This window comes from Thamnophis sirtalis, unplaced genomic scaffold (genome assembly GCF_051295495.1).
Source record: "Thamnophis sirtalis isolate CommonGarterSnake01/CBP01778 unplaced genomic scaffold, rThaSir2_p1.2 scaffold_3, whole genome shotgun sequence".
NCBI lineage: Eukaryota > Metazoa > Chordata > Lepidosauria > Squamata > Natricidae > Thamnophis > Thamnophis sirtalis.
This window is the reverse complement of record NW_028261383.1, coordinates 155,995,344-156,005,684: the sequence shown is the minus strand read 5'-3', so window position 1 is coordinate 156,005,684 and position 10,341 is coordinate 155,995,344. Positions and strand designations below refer to the sequence as shown.

At 39.0% G+C, this 10,341-nt stretch overlaps 2 long non-coding RNA genes across 2 annotated transcripts; both read right to left on the bottom strand.

The window, feature by feature from the left end:
• Positions 1 to 971: 971 nt before the first annotated feature.
• Positions 972 to 4,167, bottom strand: LOC148048276 (uncharacterized). The gene is made up of 3 exons (XR_015695825.1): positions 3,723 to 4,167; positions 3,443 to 3,511; positions 972 to 1,102 (listed from the first exon to the last, which is right to left on the bottom strand). It is a non-coding gene; the product is annotated as an uncharacterized LOC148048276 (long non-coding RNA).
• A 930-nt stretch (positions 4,168 to 5,097) lies between these two features.
• LOC148048275 (uncharacterized) lies at positions 5,098 to 10,104 on the bottom strand. The gene is made up of 5 exons (XR_015695824.1): positions 9,677 to 10,104; positions 8,638 to 8,790; positions 7,787 to 7,903; positions 5,351 to 5,427; positions 5,098 to 5,168 (listed from the first exon to the last, which is right to left on the bottom strand). It is a non-coding gene; the product is annotated as an uncharacterized LOC148048275 (long non-coding RNA).
• Between the last annotated feature and the right edge of the window lie 237 nt (positions 10,105 to 10,341).

Sequence of the window (10,341 nt, the reverse complement as noted above, 5' to 3'; positions counted from 1 at the left end):
TGGCTTTGAGAAGGGATTTTTTAAAATGTCAGGCAGAAGATATCCTGAGCGGTAATGCAAGGAGAAAGAGTGGATGGGAAGAAGCTGTAAAGACAAATCGATACTTTTTTTTAAAAAAAATGGCTGTATTTAATGTCTCCTAGCAAAAATATCACAGCAGTGTTTTCACTAGCAGTAATGCAACTACAACATCGCTTAATTGGAACAATTAATTTGTAGAAGTAATAAGCAAGGAGGGGGAAATGTCCATTTTAACGTGCAAAGGGGGAGCTGAATGAACAGCAGATGGCCTCTCTATCCATAGAGCAATGGGGAAGATAGAACTCACTAATTCTTACTTTGCATCTTTTTTCTCAAAAGGACAATTGAGCTGGATGTTGTTATGCACTTGGAGACTGAGGAAACCAGATTAGAACTGGCAAGGCTAATAGTGAATTTAACTAATTTAAATGATTTCTCAGATTGCAAGAACATGGTAATTTTTGAGAACTGCTGTAGAACTGGTTAATCTCCAAAGATTGAGGAACAAATATCTTCTATTTGCCATAAAATTCACATGCTTAGCTTACAGAATAGACAGCTAGAGAGATGACTGTAGTCTTCAAAAAATATCAGGTGGGATATTGCACCAAAGGAATTAACTTACTATCTTGTTCTAGAGATAGGCCCAGACAAATGGATTAAAAGGAAGTTTTAATGGAAGTAATCAAGTTCATGCTAAACACCTGGATGAAAGCCTGACTATACAAACTGTCAGTCAGCAGAACACATGAAGTGGTGCATTCTTTAGAGATTTTCAAACAAGCTGGTTGGTCAACTTCTGTCAGAGAAATGCCAGTGGATTCTGCAATGTTTCTCTATGGTTCTGTGACGACCTTCTATAATCCACAAAGGGAAGGAAGGAGGAACGACTTTAGCTTCACGCCTGTCCAATCTTGGGAGCTAGCAAAAACTGGCTCAAAAAACTGCACTGACATCATCTGAAACTGGACTTACAAGCGGAGTTGAAATGATTGTGAAGAATCTGAACAACTTCATGCAGGGGTGTTAAACTGGCGGCTTGCGGGCTGGATGCATCATGTGCAGGCCACGCCCACCCTGGCTTCACAAAGGCAAAAAACAACATGTGACATCACTTGACGCAATCACATTTGACACCCATGAACTAAAGCATCCCCAATTTGAGCTCATAATTAAAATAACCAATACAGACTGTAATAAGGGACCATGAAGGATTTAGGTTTAAGGGAACGGGACAAATTCAGCAAGGAACTTAAAAATAGGGCCCTTAAACGACACTGTATGATTTTCATTGGCTTTTACTTTATGTAAGGGCATAGCTGGGAACCATATAGGATCCAGGAGATTATTTATGGTTTAAAGGTCTTAGTGAGGGATAGCCTAGAATGTCCTCTTCATGAATAGTAGAAACCTAGCATAGCCTTTGCACTCTTGCCAGCCTTTTAGGTGACTGACCTATTTTTTCCCCCTTTATGATCCAAAGGAACAGAAAGTCGTTCCAAGATATTTAAAGGATCTGACTTGCTCTATTAAGTTTCCATGTTTTTGCCAAGAGTGTTTGAAGCTCTGGACCCCTTCTGAAGAAACCGTGACCTTGGTTTTGGATTAGCTTCACTTCATCACAGTAGGTTGCTATGGTCCTCCAAGGCCATAAGAGTGGTCATAGGGCTAGCTGCACCATTGGCATAAAGAAACATGGCTCTATGTCCACTGCCCAGCCTGGCAGGGTGGAACATACTTTGTTTAAACTGTAACTGTAACACTCAAAATAATTGCTAAAGGAAGGGAAGCCAAATGCAATCTGACTCCTGGAGATTTGGAAGAAAGATGGCAGTACCTACAAAATATACAGTATCAGGCAAGGAGACATTTTTATGCAGCTTCATATTAGTAGTACAGTAGTAGTCTCTACTCTATGGCATTGGAACATCTGTATTTGTTACTTTCCCAGTTTGAGCCAGCATAGCAATAGCACGTAGACTTACATACCGCTTCACAGTGCTTTACAGCCCTCTCTAAGCAGTTTACGGCAGTGTTTTTCAACCTTTTTTGTGCAAAGGCACACTTTTTTCATGAAAAAAATCACGAGGCACACCACCATTAGAAAATGTTAAAAAAATTTAACTCTGTGCCTATAGGTTGTAATTCCCCCACATTAGGTGCAGTATAGTTCCCCCACAGACATACAGCCTTCAGCCATACAGTGTATTACTGAAGGCTGTATGCCTGTGTACTGCCCCACTTCGGTGCTCGGAACACCGAAGGAGACGCGCCGCTGGTAACACTTACCAAGTTGACAGCGCGCGTTCTCCTCGCTGCTCCGGTCCTCCGCGATTGTTGCTATGGGCGCACGCATGGAACGTCAGTGACGTCCCTGCGTGCGCTACCTCCCGGTGGTCCCCGCATTTTTAAAGTAAACGCGGGGCAGCAGGGACTTAATAGAGGCATCCCTGTGTCCCGAAAGTAACTTTCGGGACACAGAGATGTCCCGAGGCAAAAACACCCAGTGGGTGTTTTTCCCATGGCACACCTTACACTATGTCATGACACACTAGTGTGCCGCGGCACAGTGGTTGAAAAACACTGGTTTACGGAGTCAGCACATTGTCCTCAACAATCTGAGTCCTCATTTTACCCACCTGAGAAGGATGGAAGGCTGAGTCAACCTTGAGCCTGGTGAGATTCGAACTGCCAAACTGCTGGCAGCTGGTGATCAGCAGAAGTAGCCTACAGTACTGAACTCTAACCCATCATGTTTGCATCTTTTCTGTGGACCTTTTTGCCAAGGTTACTACATTGGCAAAACAATGTTTTTGAAACAGACTTGCTCAAATATGTATTGGTTTTCATGGGCTATGCTGAACTCAAAAAGTAAAGCTCACCATTTAAAAACAATGTACAGAAAGCAACAAGGAAGCAGGAGGATAGAGAAAATAAACCAACTGTATTAAGATTGAAACAGTATATTTTCAGTGGGGTTCATCACTCTGGGGTCTAATTTAATTCTGCTGCAGATTTTTTTTTTTTTAAAAACCACTTAACATCAGAATATGATATTCTATCTCCTTCCTTCCGAACAGGAGCTTCTAGTGCCTGTCTGCAAAAGAGATGATCCAGTCAAAATAAGGCACTTCTTACTACTTGCCATCAGAAGCATATTTGTATTACAAATTGTATAGCCTGTCTTCCTGAAGCCTACAATTACACAGATTTCTAAATTGGTTTATTGTTCAACTTCTTGCTCATTCCAAGCCAATTCCACAAGCCATCACTAACTAAGATTGGTTTTATGAATCTACTGTTAATGATGGTTTTTCCTGGGCTAATACTGCAATTTAGATGAATTGTTAGAATGACAATCACAGCAAATGCTGCTTGGTTTTGTAGTTTAATAAATGGAATCTTGACATTGACCACTAACCTTAAGTGATAGCCACATATGGACATGAAATAGGAATGGTTGCTTTTATAGCCAACATCAGGTCTTTTTCTGGTAACCAAGGAATAGAACAGTACTTCAGCAGATCATATGATTCCAGAGTAGTATAAATAAAAACCACTTAGATTTTCACCTTGCAAGTAACTAGTCCATATGAGGTGTATCAAGCTGTATGTGGTGCTTTCATCTCAAAGTTCAACTGCCACAGGCTTCAAACTTATTTCATGGTCTTAAACTGCTTGGTGTCCCCTCTGTATCTTACCTTGCCAAGCTGTGAAGCCTTTTTGCACATTAGATTCCTGGTAGTTTTATATAGCTGTCCCCTCCAACTCCAGCTTTTTTTTATCTCTTTGTGTATATCTGTCAAGTGGCAGAAAGGATTGGCAGAATGTAAAGAGAGCAATCAGATATAATATAGTACTGTGAAGCAAAGACCAGGAAAGCAGAGAGTTGTGTAGCCTTAGCCCACTGCCAGTTCAAAATTGTCAACATGTTAATTACAACGTACCGGGATGAATCATATGCTGCTGTTTGCTTCAGGCTGACATTTTGCTTTTATAATCCAATAGTTGGATAACTATAATTACAGAAATGACTCCACTGATCCTCAATCTGATCCATTACTCATTTATACAAGCTGTGTGTGCGTTTGTGTGTCATCCATCCCTTCCCTGCTTGTTTTATTTACAGATAAAACAGGGTGCCCCCCACCCCCCTTGCCTTGCTTAGTTTTTCTCACCAAAGCAGCTCAATAAATACAAACGTCACTGGTAGCTCATTTATATAGGCATATTATGAATTATGGGAGAGTTTATATTTCAAATACATTTTAAATCCGAAGATTCAGTAGTGAGCAGCACTGAAAGAAGAGAGATGATGAAATAGTTTAGCAATAAATTACCTTCTTAATTAAGTTTGTAAAAAGCTGCTTGCTGCTTGTTTTACTAAGTTAAAATTACTTAGAAGACCAAGTAAGTAGAATTAGCTTTTCTTAATGGAAAAAAATATAACAGGTTCAACTAAACAGTATTAGTCCCCCTGAGAAAATAACCTATGACAGGCTGGATTGACAGCCTCCTAGTGTTAAAACTAAAAGTCACCTTATGGCTTATTTGCATGACAGGTGCTATCAGGTGCTTATTTATCCTGTTTGGCCACCTGGAGGTTGTGGCAAGGATATCACAATATAGGTTGAAGATGGAATTTTTATCCTTTTGTTTTTGTTTTCTGGGCGGGTGGGCGGGATTGATTTTATAAATAGACTATAAAACCTGTTAAAAACAACCTATTTTTAGTGGATGTTTTGTCTTTTAAAGCAGAAAATTGTTCCACCATAATTTGGAGCTTGCCCATAAACTGTAGTTGATGAACTACATTTGGCTTGTCAACTGCTTTTGTCCTACCTCACTTTGTTACTAGCCAGTCTTTTACTTTGTTTGTGTGTGTGTGCGTGCGTGTGTGTGTATAACAGACTGTTATACAGATTTCACAGATATCTGAGTAGCCGGATTAAAAACCCTCCCCCCTTTTTTTGTATAGGATAATAGCTTTTGTGGACTTACTTGCAGAACCTTAATTTAAAGGTTTATCTAAATGAAAAGGTCTGCTGTGTTTCTGAATTGAGTCACCTAAATGGTTACCTGCATGGCTCCATAGCTTTGCATTGTAACCTCAGCAGGTGTTTGAGAATCCTGATGCATTTGCAGTCCTAGGTAATTAGTAAACAAGAAAAAAAAAGGCATCAGCCCATTAAAATAAAAAAGATATAGTAAGGGCTCACCGAAAGACTGAGAAGCTTTGTTTCAAATGTGGAGTAACTGAAGATCAAAAGCACCTAGGCTTTTGGCCTTCATGTTGTGGATTGTTTTGTTGTCCAACAGGTATGCCTACCTTCCTAACCACATTTGCTATTATCCAGAACATTCTGTCAGCTTTCTTTTGCCTCCCTCTGGATAAAGGGGAAAAACCTGTTAAGGATAGAAATATTACAATGAAATGAGTTATTTTATGGATGCGCAACTGCGAAAAAAATATGGGAAGCTAATATTATATGTACTGGTACGGCAAGATTGCTGTATATACAAAGATGGAAGACTAACAAAAAAAAACCCAGTTAGAAGTTTGGATTATAAAAGTAACTGAGCTCATATGGAAATGGCAATACTGACCACTTTGGCTAGGGGGGAAAATAATACTTTTTTAAAAAGACAGACCTTAAATCAGTGATGGCGAACCTTTTCAGCACCAAGTTCCGAAAAGTGAGTACGTGCATGCGTGTCTGATCTGAAATCTGGAAGAGGAGCTGCCCAGGAGGAACGTGTGTGCTGGAAAATGAACTTCCAGTCTCCGGTGCACGCTTGTGCACTGGCCAGCTAGTCTTCTGATTACTGGTGCACATGCGTGCGTGATGATCAGCTGGCCAGCGTGCATATTCATGCTGGAAAATGGAAGACCAGCTCTTCCAGTTTCTGGCACTACTGCAAACGTGAAGGCCAGCTGATCATCTTGCACGCATGTGCGCCAGAAACCCGGAAGAGAAACGGGTGATGCCGCATGTGCCAGCTGACATAGTTCTGCGGGTTTCTGCCAGCATTATTACTGATTCAGTGTCTGAAAAATTTTGCTCTGTGTGCGTGCACATTTGCACTTAAAATGGTTTGTGTATGCGCAGAACATTAAAAAAGAAAAAAATGCATTTTTTTAAAATGAAGATTGTTCTGCACATGTGCAGAACAGAAAATCAAGATGGTGCCGCCGAGGATAGGATCTATTTATGGATCTATTCAGCAAAACTGGGAGGAACCTACCTCTGTTCTGCATGCCACTTTGGGCACACGTGCCATAGGTTGACCATCACGGTCTTATATGGCTTTTGGTTGAAAGAAATCTGAATTGATTATGTATGGATTTGAGGATGAAAAAGCTTTAAAGAGAAAGGGGAAGGATTAAGATGGCAATTACTCAATGCAAAGAAGGATGAAAGTCATACTTCTATGCTTTTTGCTTCTTTTTTCACTTTTTCCTATTTTCTGTCTTTTTTGTTTAAATTTTTTAATCCTTTTTTTGCACTAAAAATTCCAGTATTTTTTTTTAAAGGCTAGAAATACTTACAGTACTAGCAGCTTGAATGGGCCTCCTGTTTTGATATACATCTTTTCACAATGCCAACAAACCTCCTTTCCCCACCATTTATTCATGTTATGTTGAAACCTGGGTGGGAACTGTGGCTGAATTGGTCCCTGTTCCACAGCGTATTCAAGCTTTGACAGATCTGGGGGTGGTGTGTGTGAGGGAGGAAGGATTGGGGGAAGAGGCTGCCACTATTAGTAAGGCTTTTTCTGCCCTTGATTTTACAAACACATTACAAAGCAGAGAAACAAAATGGTGGGATACTCCAGTTGCTACAACCATGCAGTTTTGCTTCAAGCAGTGTGCAGAGACACAAAGCGGTTTGTTTAGTTTTGACTTTGCTGGTTGCAAGAATCGTTGTGAGGAGCCAGATATTGCTATAGTTACCCTATAGATTGCAGTAACTTTAAGGCTTGTTTCCACTCCATTAAGAATTGTAGTTAGACAGAGCTAAGAATCTTTGACAAATTTAACGTTCTTGTCAAACTATCCCAAGCCAAGATAGCTACACTTCACTACAGTCTCTAATTGCTATGTTTTAATCTTTCTGACATGTCCTTTCTCCCCCAAGAACCAGGCTGCAGAAAACTACCAAATACGAATTCTAAACAAATATTTAACATACAAGATGCATGTAGTTGTAGCTGCATAGTTTGTCCTATGGCCTACCTGCCATCTCTGACCTAGGAACATCCCTGTACTGTAATTCTGCCACAGTTCTTATTCAGAGGCATGACAAGCATCCACATCTTAGCAAGTTGTGCTTTGATTAAACCATTGTTTGGTGAAAAAGTGATAGTAGCCAATTTTGCCGTTCATGCTGAATCAAGTTTTTATATATTTTAATCTTGCAGCACAATATGGAAATTTGTATGTGGATGATTTGTATCCAATCTCTAATACCATATGTGAGATGGGTGGCTAAATAAATGGAATGAATGAATGAATAAAATGCCAATGTTTTCAAGACCAGACAAAATATCATATCATAGCTAAATGTTCAGAAATCATGGTGTTTTTTTTATTGGAGACAAAAATTTGGCTAACAAGGTGAATTCCTACACTATTTATGGATCTGAAAAAGAGTTCAAGTGTGGTTTAACTTAAATACTACAAAAATCCATTGAGTATACTCATACATGCTATGATCACAAATGAAAATATTAGTAAGAGACTTCTAGCAGTTTCTTTCCATACCTATTGTTATATATTTTCAGTTGTTCTGAAGAGGCTTTCCTCAAAATACATCAATGATCTTCTGAGGTTAAAGAGAAACAATAACTCTTTGGTAATCACTTGTTGTAAAATGAAATCCTAACAAAAATCAATATTTTATTTTTTAGTTTTCAGGAAAGATGTGGCTATCTAGATAAGCATTTGGAATCTAATATAACACTATGAATTAATTTCAGTAAATCTGAATCTTAGTTGAGTGTGCTTTTTCACTGTATTTGATACAAGTTTATGTTATTTATATTTTATTAATCCTTTTCTAGAGTGTTTATGCAAAAAAAAAGAGTCCAGGTTTGTTCCTGTTATATGAACCCAGCCAGTTTGCAAAATGTCAGCTTGTGTTTCAGGTCAAGTTCCAGCCTGAAATATTAGTAAAAATGATTAAATTCTGTGTGAAACATCTAATTACTACCTGTCTATCTAATTTATTTCATTCCACAAGTAATTCTAGCTGCCTTACAAGTAAACATCCTTCCAAAAATATACATATTATAAAAATACACAAAGTTAGAAAGACAGAGAGCATCCTTAAGCCACCACCCTAGATTTGCCATAAATCCATTGGAGGAATTAAAAAACCAAGTCTAAAGAATGTGATTTCTTGGCAGTATTTTAGCATTTAACCATTGTTAATTCCACAGCCCATTTGAGTGTCTTTTTTCTGAAAATTAGCCAAAATCTGGATTCACATTTTATGCTAACACATAATGTGGATTTTTTTTCTTAGCAAACCAATTGCAGCTTATTTTACAGACCATGGGTAACTAAACACTGATTTAGCTCATGATGGTCCCGATCCATAGATGATGACTTACTTACAAATACCTTGAAACAGGACTTCCTTTCCCTCTGTTTTATAGGTGATTGCTTTTAGACCCCCTTCCATTTACACAGGTTTGACCTCTTTTGAAACAGAGATGTTGAAAAAAAGGAGGATCAATGCAATGTCCTTGAATAGCTGAATGTTCCTGTGAGAATAAATTAGCAAGCTTGAACATCACAGACACTGCAGCAACAATATGTGAAAGTTGACACCTGTTAAAATAAGGGAAGCTGTTCACACCCAACCTCCTCATCATTTTATGCCATTTCCACTTCTCTCCATGGTTTTTAGACACCCAACGCTTTTTTCACAGCAGCATTTATTTTGAAAACTAAACAAATACACCAGCATAGGTAAATATGCCTGGAACATTACTTTGTTAACTCTGCCCATTTTACAATATTCAGCATAATAAAAGATCATTCTATTATTCCCAAATAACCTAAAATTAAGTTCACCCTGCCACCCCAAAAAAAGGCAAGTTAAAGATTAACAGGCTAGAAATGTTGTAACCTTGCAGACATTTACACACAATTCTTAGCAGTCTTGGTGTTAAATTTAGCAGCATCAAATGGCAGATTACCACTCTGGCACGTATGTTGGGAATACAGCACTATACAACAGTGTATGTAATCATTATGTAGCTGGCTCATTTACTATTTTGAACCAAATGAATGCTTGATCCACCCTCTCTATAGTGTAAGAAATGTGTGTGTATAAATCGCTTCACAGGTTTTATTTGACTTATTCCCACTTTCAAAAAATATATCTGGAATTTTGAAGCACTGTTTCTGTCTTTAATTTGGAGACTGTTAAATTGATGGAAACTTAATTATTTTGCCATGTTATATTTCAAACACTGACTTTCAATTATTAATCATGCTCCTTCCCAAGTCTTTTAGCGGGCCACATTAAAAAAAAGTTGCCAGTGCAACCTAAGTTAAGGGGAGGACATGTTTTGAATAGATTTATGTTTTTGCACAGCAGCACTCCCATTTTTTGCGTTTTCTGCTACTACAAAGCAATCTTACATATCTTCATCGAATCTAGTGTGGTTGCAATAGAGCTTCTTCCTAGATAAAAGTATGCCATGTCTTTCTCTGTCTTCGGGCAAAGCATTTTTCTTGTAAACGGATGTAGGCGAATACAGATGTTGCCATAAAATACGATTTAGCAGGACATCGAGTTTAATTCTCCGTCCCTACAGAGCCTCTGAGACTTTTGAGTTATTCTTCCTGTCGAGAATTATTGATAAAAACAGGAGCGAGAGTGAAAAGATCCACTAAGGAACTTTTCTGGGGTGTGGCGCTCTCTGTCTCCGATTCCAGCGCCTGTAAGAGGGACATATTTCTGTTTGTCCTGGGTTGCTGCTGATTGTTCCGTCAAAGTTAACAAGAACAACCGAAAGCAAACTGGATGCTTCCGCTCCCCCTTGTAAGACTAACAGGGCGGCAATTTTGGAAACCGCAGTATTACTATAGATACGCTGTTGATAAATAGATGGCTGCCCGCTTTTTCCCCTATCCCTTTCCTCCTGCAGCGATTCTCCATAGTTCGTCAGTCGCACCACGCTGCTTTTGGAAGACTACACAGCAGTTCGCCTGAAGGGGGTATCACGCACTCCCCGCCATAGAAGACGCTCTATCCGGTGTCCCAGACCCGCCTATCATTGCTTCCACTCTATGATCCAAATTAC